The following is a 12,693-nucleotide window of genomic DNA, read 5'->3' as shown; positions in this document are numbered from 1 at the left end:
CACTCTTTCTGTAGAAAATGCAAGTGGAGATTCGGAGCGCTAAGAGGGTAATAGTGGAAAAAGGAATGTCTCCAAATATAAACTACACAGAATCATTCTGTGAAACTTCTTTCTGATCTGTGCATTCAGCTAACAGAGTTAAACCATACTTTTGATTGAGCAGATCTGAACACTCTTTCTGTAGAAAATGCAACTGGACATTTGGAGCGCTAAGAGAGAAGTAGTGGAAAAAGGAATATATTCAAATATAAACTACACAGAAGCATTCTGTGAAACTTCTTTCTGATCTGAGCATTCAGCTAACAGAGTTAAACCATACTTTTGATTGAGCAGTTTTGAAACACTCTGTCTGTAGAAAATGCAACTGGACATTCGTAGCGCTAAGTGGGTAATAGTGGAAAAAAGAATATGTTCAAATATAAACTACACAGAAGCATTGTATGAAACTTCTTTCTGTTCTGTGCATTCAACTAACAGAGTTGAACCTTACTTTTGATTGAGCCGTTCTGAATCACTCTTTCTGTAGAAACTGCAATTGGACATTCTGAGCGCTAAGAGGCCTATATTGGGAAAAAGAATGTCTACAAATAAAAACTACACAGAAGAATTGTGTGAAACTTCTTTCTGTTCTGTTTGTTCAACTAAAAGAGTTGAACCTTAGTTTTGATTGAGCCGTTCTGAAACACTCTTTCTGTAGAAAATGCAAGTGGAGATTCGGAGCGCTAAGAGAGTAATAGTGGAAAAAGGAATGTCTCCAAATATAAACTACACAGAATCATTCTGTGAAACTTCTTTCTGATCTGTGCATTCAGCTAACAGAGTTAAACCATACTTTTGATTGAGCAGATCTGAACACTCTTTCTGTAGAAAATGCAACTGGACATTTGGAGCGCTAAGAGAGTAGTAGTGGAAAAAGGAATATATTCAAATATAAACTACACAGAAGCATTCTGTGAAACTTCTTTCTGATCTGAGCATTCAGCTAACAGAGTTAAACCATACTTTTGATTGAGCAGTTTTGAAACACTCTGTCTGTAGAAAATGCAACTGGACATTCGTAGCGCTAAGTGGGTAATAGTTGAAAAAAGAATATGTTCAAATATAAACTACACAGTAGCATTGTATGAAACTTCTTTCTGTTCTGTGCATTCAACTAACAGAGTTGAACCTTACTTTTGATTGAGCCTTTCTGAAACACTCTTTCTGTAGAAACTGCAATTGGACATTCTGAGCGCTAAGAGGCCTATATTGGGAAAAATAATATCTTCAAATAAAAACTACACAGAAGCATTGTGTGAAACTTATTTCTGATATGTTCATTAAGCTAACAGAGTTAAACCATACTTTTGATTGCGCAGTTCTGAACACTCTTTCTGTAGAAAATGCAAGTGGACATTCGGAGCGCTAAGAGGGTAATAGTGGAAAAAGGAATATATTCAAATATAAACTACACAGTAGCATTCTGTGAAAATTCTTTCTGTTCTGTGCATTCAACTAACAGAGTTGAACCTTACTTTTGATTCAGCCGTTCTGAAACACTCTTTCTGTAGAAACTGCAATTGGACATGCTAAGCGCTAAGAGGCCTACATTGGGAAAAAGAATATCTTCAAATAAAAACTACACAGATGCATTCTGTGAAACTTATTTCTGATCTGTAAATTCAGTTAACAGAGATAAAACATATTTTTGATTGAGCAGTTATGAAACACTCTTTTTGTAGAAAATGCAAGTGGAGATTCGGAGCGCTAAGAGGGTAATAGTGGAAAAAGGAATGTCTTCAAATATAAACTACACAGAATCATTCGGTGAAACTTCTTTCTGATCTGTGCATTCAGCTAACAGAGTTAAACCATACTTTTGATTGAGCAGATCTGAACACTCTTTTTGTAGAAAATGCAACTGGACATTTGGAGCGCTAAGAGCGTAGTAATGGAAAAAGGAATATATTCAAATATAAACTACACAGAAGCATTCTGTGAAACTTCTTTCTGATCTGAGCATTCAGCTAACAGAGTTAAACCATACTTTTGATTGAGCAGTTTTGAAACACTCTGTCTGTAGAAAATGCAACTGGACATTCGTAGCGCTAAGTGGGTAATAGTGGAAAAAAGAATATGTTCAAATATAAACTACACAGAAGCATTGTATGAAACTTCTTTCTGTTCTGTGCATTCAACTAACAGAGTTGAACCTTACTTTTGATTGAGCCGTTCTGAAACACTCTTTCTGTAGAAACTGCAATTGGACATTCTGAGCGCTAAGAGGCCTATATTGGGAAAAAGAATGTCTACAAATAAAAACTACACAGAAGAATTGTGTGAAACTTCTTTCTGTTCTGTTTGTTCAACTAAAAGAGTTGAACCTTAGTTTTGATTGAGCCGTTCTGAAACACTCTTTCTGTAAAAAATGCAAGTGGAGATTCGGAGCGCTAAGAGGGTAATAGTGGAAAAAGGAATGTCTCCAAATATAAACTACACAGAATCATTCTGTGAATCTTCTTTCTGATCTGTGCATTCAGCTAACAGAGTTAAACCATACTTTTGATTGAGCAGATCTGAACACTCTTTCTGTAGAAAATGCAACTGGACATTTGGAGCGCTAAGAGAGAAGTAGTGGAAAAAGGAATATATTCAAATATAAACTACACAGAAGCATTCTGTGAAACTTCTTTCTGATCTGAGCATTCAGCTAACGGAGTTAAACCATACTTTTGATTGAGCAGTTTTGAAACACTCTGTCTGTAGAAAATGCAACTGGACATTCGTAGCGCTAAGTGGGTAATAGTGGAAAAAAGAATATGTTCAAATATAAACTACACAGAAGCATTGTATGAAACTTCTTTCTGTTCTGTGCATTCAACTAACAGAGTTGAACCTTACTTTTGATTGAGCCGTTCTGAAACACTCTTTCTGTAGAAACTGCAATTGGACATTCTGAGCGCTAAGAGGCCTATATTGGGAAAAAGAATGTCTACAAATAAAAACTACACAGAAGAATTGTGTGAAACTTCTTTCTGTTCTGTTTGTTCAACTAAAAGAGTTGAACCTTAGTTTTGATTGAGCCGTTCTGAAACACTCTTTCTGTAGAAAATGCAAGTGGAGATTCGGAGCGCTAAGAGGGTAATAGTGGAAAAAGGAATGTCTCCAAATATAAACTACACAGAATCATTCTGTGAAACTTCTTTCTGATCTGTGCATTCAGCTAACAGAGTTAAACCATACTTTTGATTGAGCAGATCTGAACACTCTTTCTGTAGAAAATGCAACTGGACATTTGGAGCGCTAAGAGAGTAGTAGTGGAAAAAGGAATATATTCAAATATAAACTACACAGAAGCATTCTGTGAAACTTCTTTCTGATCTGAGCATTCAGCTAACAGAGTTAAACCATACTTTTGATTGAGCAGTTTTGAAACACTCTGTCTGTAGAAAATGCAACTGGACATTCGTCGCGCTAAGTGGGTAATAGTGGAAAAAAGAATATGTTCAAATATAAACTACACAGAAGCATTGTATGAAACTTCTTTCTGTTCTGTGCATTCAACTAACAGAGTTGAACCTTACTTTCGATTGAGCCTTTCTGAAACACTCTTTCTGTAGAAACTGCAATTGGACATTCTGAGCGCTAAGAGGCCTATACTGGGGAAAATAATATCTTCAAATAAAAACTACACAGAAGCATTGTGTGAAACTTATTTCTGATATGTTCATTAAGCTAACAGAGTTAAACCATACTTTTGATTGCGCAGTTCTGAACACTCTTTCTGTAGAAAATGCAAGTGGACATTCGGAGCGCTAAGAGGGTAATAGTGGAAAAAGGAATATAATCAAATATAAACTACACAGTAGCATTCTGTGAAAATTCTTTCTGTTCTGTGCATTCAACTAACAGAGTTGAACCTTACTTTTGATTGAGCCGTTCTGAAACACTCTTTCTGTAGAAACTGCAATTGGACATGCTAAGCACTAAGAGGCCTACATTGGGAAAAAGAATATCTTCAAATAAAAACTACACAGATGCATTCTGTGAAACTTATTTCTGATCTGTAAATTCAGTTAACAGAGATAAAACATATTTTTGATTGAGCAGTTATGAAACACTCTTTTTGTAGAAAATGCAAGTGGAGATTCGGAGCGCTAAGAGGGTAATAGTGGAAAAAGGAATGTCTTCAAATATAAACTACACAGAATCATTCGGTGAAACTTCTTTCTGATCTGTGCATTCAGCTAACAGATTTAAACCATACTTTTGATTGAGCAGATCTGAACACTCTTTCTGTAGAAAATGCAACTGGACATTTGGAGCGCTAAGAGCGTAGTAATGGAAAAAGGAATATATTCAAATATAAACTACACAGAAGCATTCTGTGAAACTTCTCTCTGATCTGAGCATTCAGCTAACAGAGTTAAACCATACTTTTGATTGAGCAGTTTTGAAACACTCTGTCTGTAGAAAATGCAACTGGACATTCGTAGCGCTAAGTGGGTAATAGTGGAAAAAAGAATATGTTCAAATATAAACTACACAGAAACATTGTATGAAACTTCTTTCTGTTCTGTGCATTCAACTAACAGAGTTGAACCTTACTTTTGATTGAGCCGTTCTGAAACACTCTTTCTGTAGAAACTGCAATTGGACATTCTGAGCGCTAAGAGGCCTATATTGGGAAAAAGAATGTCTACAAATAAAAACTACACAGAAGAATTGTGTGAAACTTCTTTCTGTTCTGTTTGTTCAACTAAAAGAGTTGAACCTTAGTTTTGATTGAGCCGTTCTGAAACACTCTTTCTGTAGAAAATGCAAGTGGAGATTCGGAGCGCTAAGAGGGTAATAGTGGAAAAAGGAATGTCTCCAAATATAAACTACACAGAATCATTCTGTGAAACTTCTTTCTGATCTGTGCATTCAGCTAACAGAGTTAAACCATACTTTTGATTGAGCAGATCTGAACACTCTTTCTGTAGAAAATGCAACTGGACATTTGGAGCGCTAAGAGAGAAGTAGTGGAAAAAGGAATATATTCAAATATAAACTACACAGAAGCATTCTGTGAAACTTCTTTCTGATCTGAGCATTCAGCTAACAGAGTTAAACCATACTTTTGATTGAGCAGTTTTGAAACACTCTGTCTGTAGAAAATGCAACTGGACATTCGTAGCGCTAAGTGGGTAATAGTGGAAAAAAGAATATGTTCAAATATAAACTACACAGAAGCATTGTATGAAACTTCTTTCTGTTCTGTGCATTCAACTAACAGAGTTGAACCTTACTTTTGATTGAGCCGTTCTGAATCACTCTTTCTGTAGAAACTGCAATTGGACATTCTGAGCGCTAAGAGGCCTATATTGGGAAAAAGAATGTCTACAAATAAAAACTACACAGAAGAATTGTGTGAAACTTCTTTCTGTTCTGTTTGTTCAACTAAAAGAGTTGAACCTTAGTTTTGATTGAGCCGTTCTGAAACACTCTTTCTGTAGAAAATGCAAGTGGAGATTCGGAGCGCTAAGAGAGTAATAGTGGAAAAAGGAATGTCTCCAAATATAAACTACACAGAATCATTCTGTGAAACTTCTTTCTGATCTGTGCATTCAGCTAACAGAGTTAAAACATACTTTTGATTGAGCAGATCTGAACACTCTTTCTGTAGAAAATGCAACTGGACATTTGGAGCGCTAAGAGAGTAGTAGTGGAAAAAGGAATATATTCAAATATAAACTACACAGAAGCATTCTGTGAAACTTCTTTCTGATCTGAGCATTCAGCTAACAGAGTTAAACCATAATTTTGATTGAGCAGTTTTGAAACACTCTGTCTGTAGAAAATGCAACTGGACATTCGTAGCGCTAAGTGGGTAATAGTGGAAAAAAGAATATGTTCAAATATAAACTACACAGAAGGATTGTATGAAACTTCTTTCTGTTCTGTGCATTCAACTAACAGAGTTGAACTTTACTTTTGATTGAGCCGTTCTGAAACACTCTTTCTGTAGAAACTGCAATTGGACATTCTGAGCGCTAAGAGGCCTATATTGGGAAAAAGAATGTCTACAAATAAAAACTACACAGAAGAATTGTGTGAAACTTCTTTCTGTTCTGTTTGTTCAACTAAAAGAGTTGAACCTTAGTTTTGATTGAGCCGTTCTGAAACACTCTTTCTGTAGAAAATGCAAGTGGAGATTCGGAGGGCTAAGAGGGTAATAGTGGAAAAAGGAATGTCTCCAAATATAAACTACACAGAATCATTCTGTGAAACTTCTTTCTGATCTGTGCATTCAGCTAACAGAGTTAAACCATACTTTTGATTGAGCAGATCTGAACACTCTTTCTGTAGAAAATGCAACTGGACATTTGGAGCCCTAAGAGAGTAGTAGTGGAAAAAGGAATATATTCAAATATAAACTACACAGAAGCATTCTGTGAAACTTCTTTCTGATCTGAGCATTCAGCTAACAGAGTTAAACCATACTTTTGATTGAGCAGTTTTGAAACACTCTGTCTGTAGAAAATGCAACTGGACATTCGTAGCGCTAAGTGGGTAATAGTGGAAAAAAGAATATGTTCAAATATAAACTACACAGAAGCATTGTATGAAACTTCTTTCTGTTCTGTGCATTCAACTAACAGAGTTGAAACTTACTTTTGATTGAGCCTTTCTGAAACACTCTTTCTGTAGAAACTGCAATTGGACATTGTGAGCGCTAAGAGGCCTATATTGGGAAAAATAATATCTTCAAATAAAAACTACACAGAAGCATTGTGTGAAACTTATTTCTGATATGTTCATTAAGCTAACAGAGTTAAACCATACTTTTGATTGCGCAGTTCTGAACACTCTTTCTGTAGAAAATGCAAGTGTACTTTCGGAGTGCTAAGAGGGTAATAGTGGAAAAAGGAATATATTCAAATATAAACTACACAGAATCATTCTGTGAAACTTCTTTCTGTTCTGTGCATTCAACTAACAGAGTTGAACCTTACTTTTGATTGAGCCGTTCTGAAACACTCTTTCTGTAGAAACTCCAATTGGGCATGCTAAGCGCTAAGAGGCCTACATTGGGAAAAAGAATATCTTCAAATAAAAACTACACAGATGCATTCTGTGAAACTTATTTCTGATCTGTAAATTCAGGTAACAGAGATAAAACATATTTTTGATTGAGCAGTTATGAAACACTCTTTTTGTAGAAAATGCAAGTGGAGATTCGGAGCGCTAAGAGGGTAATAGTGGAAAAAGGACTGTCTTCAAATATAAACTACTCAGAATCATTCGGTGAAACTTCTTTCTGATCTGTGCATTCAGCTAACAGAGTTAAACCATACTTTTGATTGAGCAGATCTGAACACTCTTTCTGTAGAAAATGCAACTGGACATTTGGAGCGCTAAGAGCGTAGTAGTGGAAAAAGGAATATATTCAAATATAAACTACACAGAAGCATTCTGTGAAACTTCTTTCTGATCTGAGCATTCAGCTAACAGAGTTAAACCATACTTTTGATTGAGCAGTTTTGAAACACTCTGTCTGTAGAAAATTCAACTGGACATTCGTAGCGCTAAGTGGGTAATAGTGGAAAAAAGAATATGTTCAAATATAAACTACACAGAACATTGTATGAAACTTCTTTCTGTTCTGTGCATTCAACTAACAGAGTTGAACCTTACTTTTGATTGAGCCGTTCTGAAACACTCTTTCTGTAGAAACTGCAATTGGACATTCTGAGCGCTAAGAGGCCTATATTGGGAAAAAGAATGTCTACAAATAAAAACTACACAGAAGAATTGTGTGAAACTTTTTTCTGTTCTGTTTGTTCAACTAAAAGAGTTGAACCTTAGTTTTGATTGAGCCGTTCTGAAACACTCTTTCTGTAGAAAATGCAAGTGGAGATTCGGAGCGCTAAGAGGGTAATAGTGGAAAATGGAATGTCTCCAAATATAAACTACACAGAATCATTCTGTGAAACTTCTTTCTGATCTGTGCATTCAGCTAACAGAGTTAAACCATACTTTTGATTGAGCAGATCTGAACACTCTTTCTGTAGAAAATGCAACTGGACATTTGGAGCGCTAAGAGAGTAGTAGTGGAAAAAGGAATATATTCAAATATAAACTACACAGAAGCATTCTGTGAAACTTCTTTCTGATCTGAGCATTCAGCTAACAGAGTTAAACCATACTTTTGATTGAGCAGTTTTGAAACACTCTGTCTGTAGAAAATGCAACTGGACATTCGTAGCGCTAAGTGGGTAATAGTGGAAAAAAGAATATGTTCAAATATAAACTACACAGAAGCATTGTATGAAACTTCTTTCTGTTCTGTGCATTCAACTAACAGAGTTGAACCTTACTTTTGATTGAGCCGTTCTGAAACACTCTTTCTGTAGAAACTGCAATTGGACATTCTGAGCGCTAAGAGGCCTATATTGGGAAAAAGAATGTCTACAAATAAAAACTACACAGAAGAATTGTGTGAAAATTCTTTCTGTTCTGTTTGTTCAACTAAAAGAGTTGAACCTTAGTTTTGATTGAGCCGTTCTGAAACACTCTTTCTGTAGAAAATGCAAGTGGAGATTCGGAGCGCTAAGAGGGTCATAGTGGAAAAAGGAATGTCTCCAAATATAAACTACACAGAATCATTCTGTGAAACTTCTTTCTGATCTGTGCATTCAGCTAACAGAGTTAAACCATACTTTTGATTGAGCAGATCTGAACACTCTTTCTGTAGAAAATGCAACTGGACATTTGGAGCGCTAAGAGAGTAGTAGTGGAAAAAGGAATATATTCAAATATAAACTACACAGAAGCATTCTGTGAAACTTCTTTCTGATCTGAGCATTCAGCTAACAGAGTTAAACCATACTTTTGATTGAGCAGTTTTGAAACACTCTGTCTGTAGAAAATGCAACTGGACATTCGTAGCGCTAAGTGGGTAATAGTGGAAAAAAGAATATGTTCAAATATAAAGTACACAGAAGCATTGTATGAAACTTCTTTCTGTTCTGTGCATTCAACTAACAGAGTTGAACCTTACATTTGATTGAGCCTTTCTGAAACACTCTTTCTGTAGAAACTGCAATTGGACATTCTGAGCGCTAAGAGGCCTATATTGGGAAAAATAATATCTTCAAATAAAAACTACACAGAAGCATTGTGTGAAACTTATTTCTGATATGTTCATTAAGCTAACAGAGTTAAACCATACTTTTGATTGCGCAGTTCTGAACACTCTTTCTGTAGAAAATGCAAGTGGATATTCGGAGCGCTAAGAGGGTAATAGTGGAAAAAGGAATATATGCAAATATAAACTACACAGTAGCATTCTGTGAAAATCCTTTCTGTTCTGTGCATTCAACTAACAGAGTTGAACCTTACTTTTGATTGAGCCGTTCTGAAACACTCTTTCTGTAGAAACTGCAATTGGACATGCTAAGCGCTAAGAGGCCTACATCGGGAAAAAGAATATCTTCAAATAAAAACTACACAGATGCATTCTGTGAAACTTATTTCTGATCTGTAAATTCAGTTAACAGAGATAAAACATATTTTTGATTGAGCAGTTATGAAACACTCTTTTTGTAGAAAATGCAAGTGGAGATTCGGAGCGATAAGAGGGTAATAGTGGAAAAAGGAATGTCTTCAAATATAAACTACACAGAATCATTCTGTGAAACTTCTTTCTGATCTGTGCATTCAGCTAACAGAGTTAAACCATACTTTTGATTGAGCAGATCTGAACACTCTTTCTGTAGAAAATGCAACTGGACATTTGGAGCGCTAAGAGAGTAGTAGTGGAAAAAGGAATATATTCAAATATAAACTACACAGAAGCATTCTGTGAAACTTCTTTCTGATCTGAGGATTCAGCTAACAGAGTTAAACCATACTTTTGATTGAGCAGTTTTGAAACACTCTGTCTGTAGAAATTGCAACTGGACATTCGTAGCGCTAAGTGGGTAATAGTGGAAAAAAGAATATGTTCAAATATAAACTACACAGAAGCATTGTATGAAACTTCTTTCTGTTCTGTGCATTCAACTAACAGAGTTGAACCTTACTTTTGATTAAGCCTTTCTGAAACACTCTTTCTGTCGAAACTGCAATTGGACATTCTGAGCGCTAAGAGGCCTATATTGGGAAAAATAATATCTTCAAATAAAAACTACACAGAAGCATTGTGTGAAACTTATTTCTGATATGTTCATTAAGCTAACAGAGTTAAACCATACTTTTGATTGAGCAGATCTGAACACTCTTTCTGTAGAAAATGCAACTGGACATTTGGAGCGCTAAGAGCGTAGTAGTGGAAAAAGGAATATACTCAAATATAAACTACACAGAAGCATTCTGTGAAACTTCTTTCTGATCTGAGCATTCAGCTAACGGAGTTAAACCATACTTTTGATTGAGCAGTTTTGAAACACTCTGTCTGTAGAAAATGCAACTGGACATTCGTAGCGCTAAGTGGGTAATAGTGGAAAAAAGAATATGTTCAAATATAAACTACACAGAAGCATTGTATGAAACTTCTTTCTGTTCTGTGCATTCAAATAACAGAGTTGAACCTTACTTTTGATTGAGCCGTTCTGAAACACTCTCTCTGTAGAAACTGCAATTGGACATTCTGAGCGCTAAGAGGCCTATATTGGGAAAAAGAATGTCTACAAATAAAAACTACACAGAAGAATTGTGTGAAAACCCTTTCTGTTCTGTTTGTTCAACTAAAAGGGTTGAACCTTAGTTTTGATTGAGCCGTTCTGAAACACTCTTTCTGTAGAAAATGCAAGTGGAGATTCGGAGCGCTAAGAGGGTAATAGTGGAAAAAGGAATGTCTCCAAATATAAACTACACAGAATCATTCTGTGAAACTTCTTTCTGATCTGTGCATTCAGCTAACTGAGTTAAACCATACTTTTGATTGAGCAGATCTGAACACTCTTTCTGTAGAAAATGCAACTGGACATTTGGAGCGCTAAGAGAGTAGTAGTGGAAAAAGGAATATATTCAAATATAAACTACACAGAAGCATTCTGTGAAACTTCTTTCTGATCTGAGCATTCAGCTAACAGAGTTAAACCATACTTTTGATTGAGCAGTTTTGAAACACTCTGTCTGTAGAAAATGCAACTGGACATTCGTAGCGCTAAGTAGGTAATAGTGGAAAAAAGAATATGTTGAAATATAAACTACACAGAAACATTGTATGAAACTTCTTTCTGTTCTGTGCATTCAACTAACAGAGTTGAACCTTACTTTTGATTGAGCCGTTCTGAAACACTCTTTCTGTATAAACTGCAATTGGACATTCTGAGCGCTAAGAGGCCTATATTGGGAAAAAGAATGTCTACAAATAAAAACTACACAGAAGAATTGTGTGAAACTTCTTTCTGTTCTGTTTGTTCAACTAAAAGATTTGAACCTTAGTTTTGATTGAGCCGTTCTGAAACACTCTTTCTGTAGAAAATGCAAGTGGAGATTCGGAGTGCTAAGAGGGTCATAGTGGAAAAAGGAATGTCTCCAAATATAAACTACACAGAATCATTCTGTGAAACTTCTTTCTGATCTGTGCATTCAGCTAACAGAGTTAAACCATACTTTTGATTGAGCAGATCTGAACACTCTTTCTGTAGAAAATGCAACTGGACCTTTGGAGCGCTAAGAGAGTAGTAGTGGAAAAAGGAATATATTCAAATATAAACTACACAGAAGCATTCTGTGAAACTTCTTTCTGATCTGAGCATTCAGCTAACAGAGTTAAACCATACTTTTGATTGAGCAGTTTTGAAACACTCTGTCTGTAGAAAATGCAACTGGACATTCGTAGCGCTAAGTGGGTAATAGTGGAAAAAAGAATATGTTCAAATATAAACTACACAGAAGCATTGTATGAAACTACTTTCTGTTCTGTGCATTCAACTAACAGAGTTGAACCTTACTTTTGATTGAGCCTTTCTGAAACACTCTTTCTGTAGAAACTGCAATTGGACATTCTGAGCGCTAAGAGGCCTATATTGGGAAAAATAATATCTTCAAATAAAAACTACACAGAAGCATTGTGTGAAACTTATTTCTGATATGTTCATTAAGCTAACAGAGTTAAACCATACTTTTGATTGCGCAGTTCTGAACACTCTTTCTGTAGAAAATGCAAGTGGACATTCGGAGCGCTAAGAGGGTCATAGTGGAAAAAGGAATATATTCAAATATAAACTACACAGTAGCATTCTGTGAAAATTCTTTCTGTTCTGTGCATTCAACTAACAGAGTTGAACCTTACTTTTGATTGAGCCGTTCTGAAACACTCTTTCTGTAGAAACTCCAATTGGGCATGCTAAGCGCTAAGAGGCCTTCATTGGGAAAAAGAATATCTTCAAATAAAAACTACACAGATGCATTCTCTGAAACTTATTTCTGATCTGTAAATTCAGTTAACAGAGATAAAACATATTTTTGATTGAGCAGTTATGAAACACTCTTTTTGTAGAAAATGCAAGTGGAGATTCGGAGCGCTAAGAGGGTAATAGTGGAAAATGGAATGTCTTCAAATATAAACTACACAGAATTATTCGGTGAAACTTCTTTCTGATCTGTGCATTCAGCTAACAGATTTAAACCATACTTTTGATTGAGCAGATCTGAACTCTCTTTCTGTAGAAAATGCAACTGGACATTTGGAGCGCTAAGAGCGTAGTAGTGGAAAAA

Source organism: Symphalangus syndactylus, chromosome 19 (assembly GCF_028878055.3).
Source record: "Symphalangus syndactylus isolate Jambi chromosome 19, NHGRI_mSymSyn1-v2.1_pri, whole genome shotgun sequence".
NCBI lineage: Eukaryota > Metazoa > Chordata > Mammalia > Primates > Hylobatidae > Symphalangus > Symphalangus syndactylus.
This window is presented reverse-complemented; position numbering follows the sequence as displayed.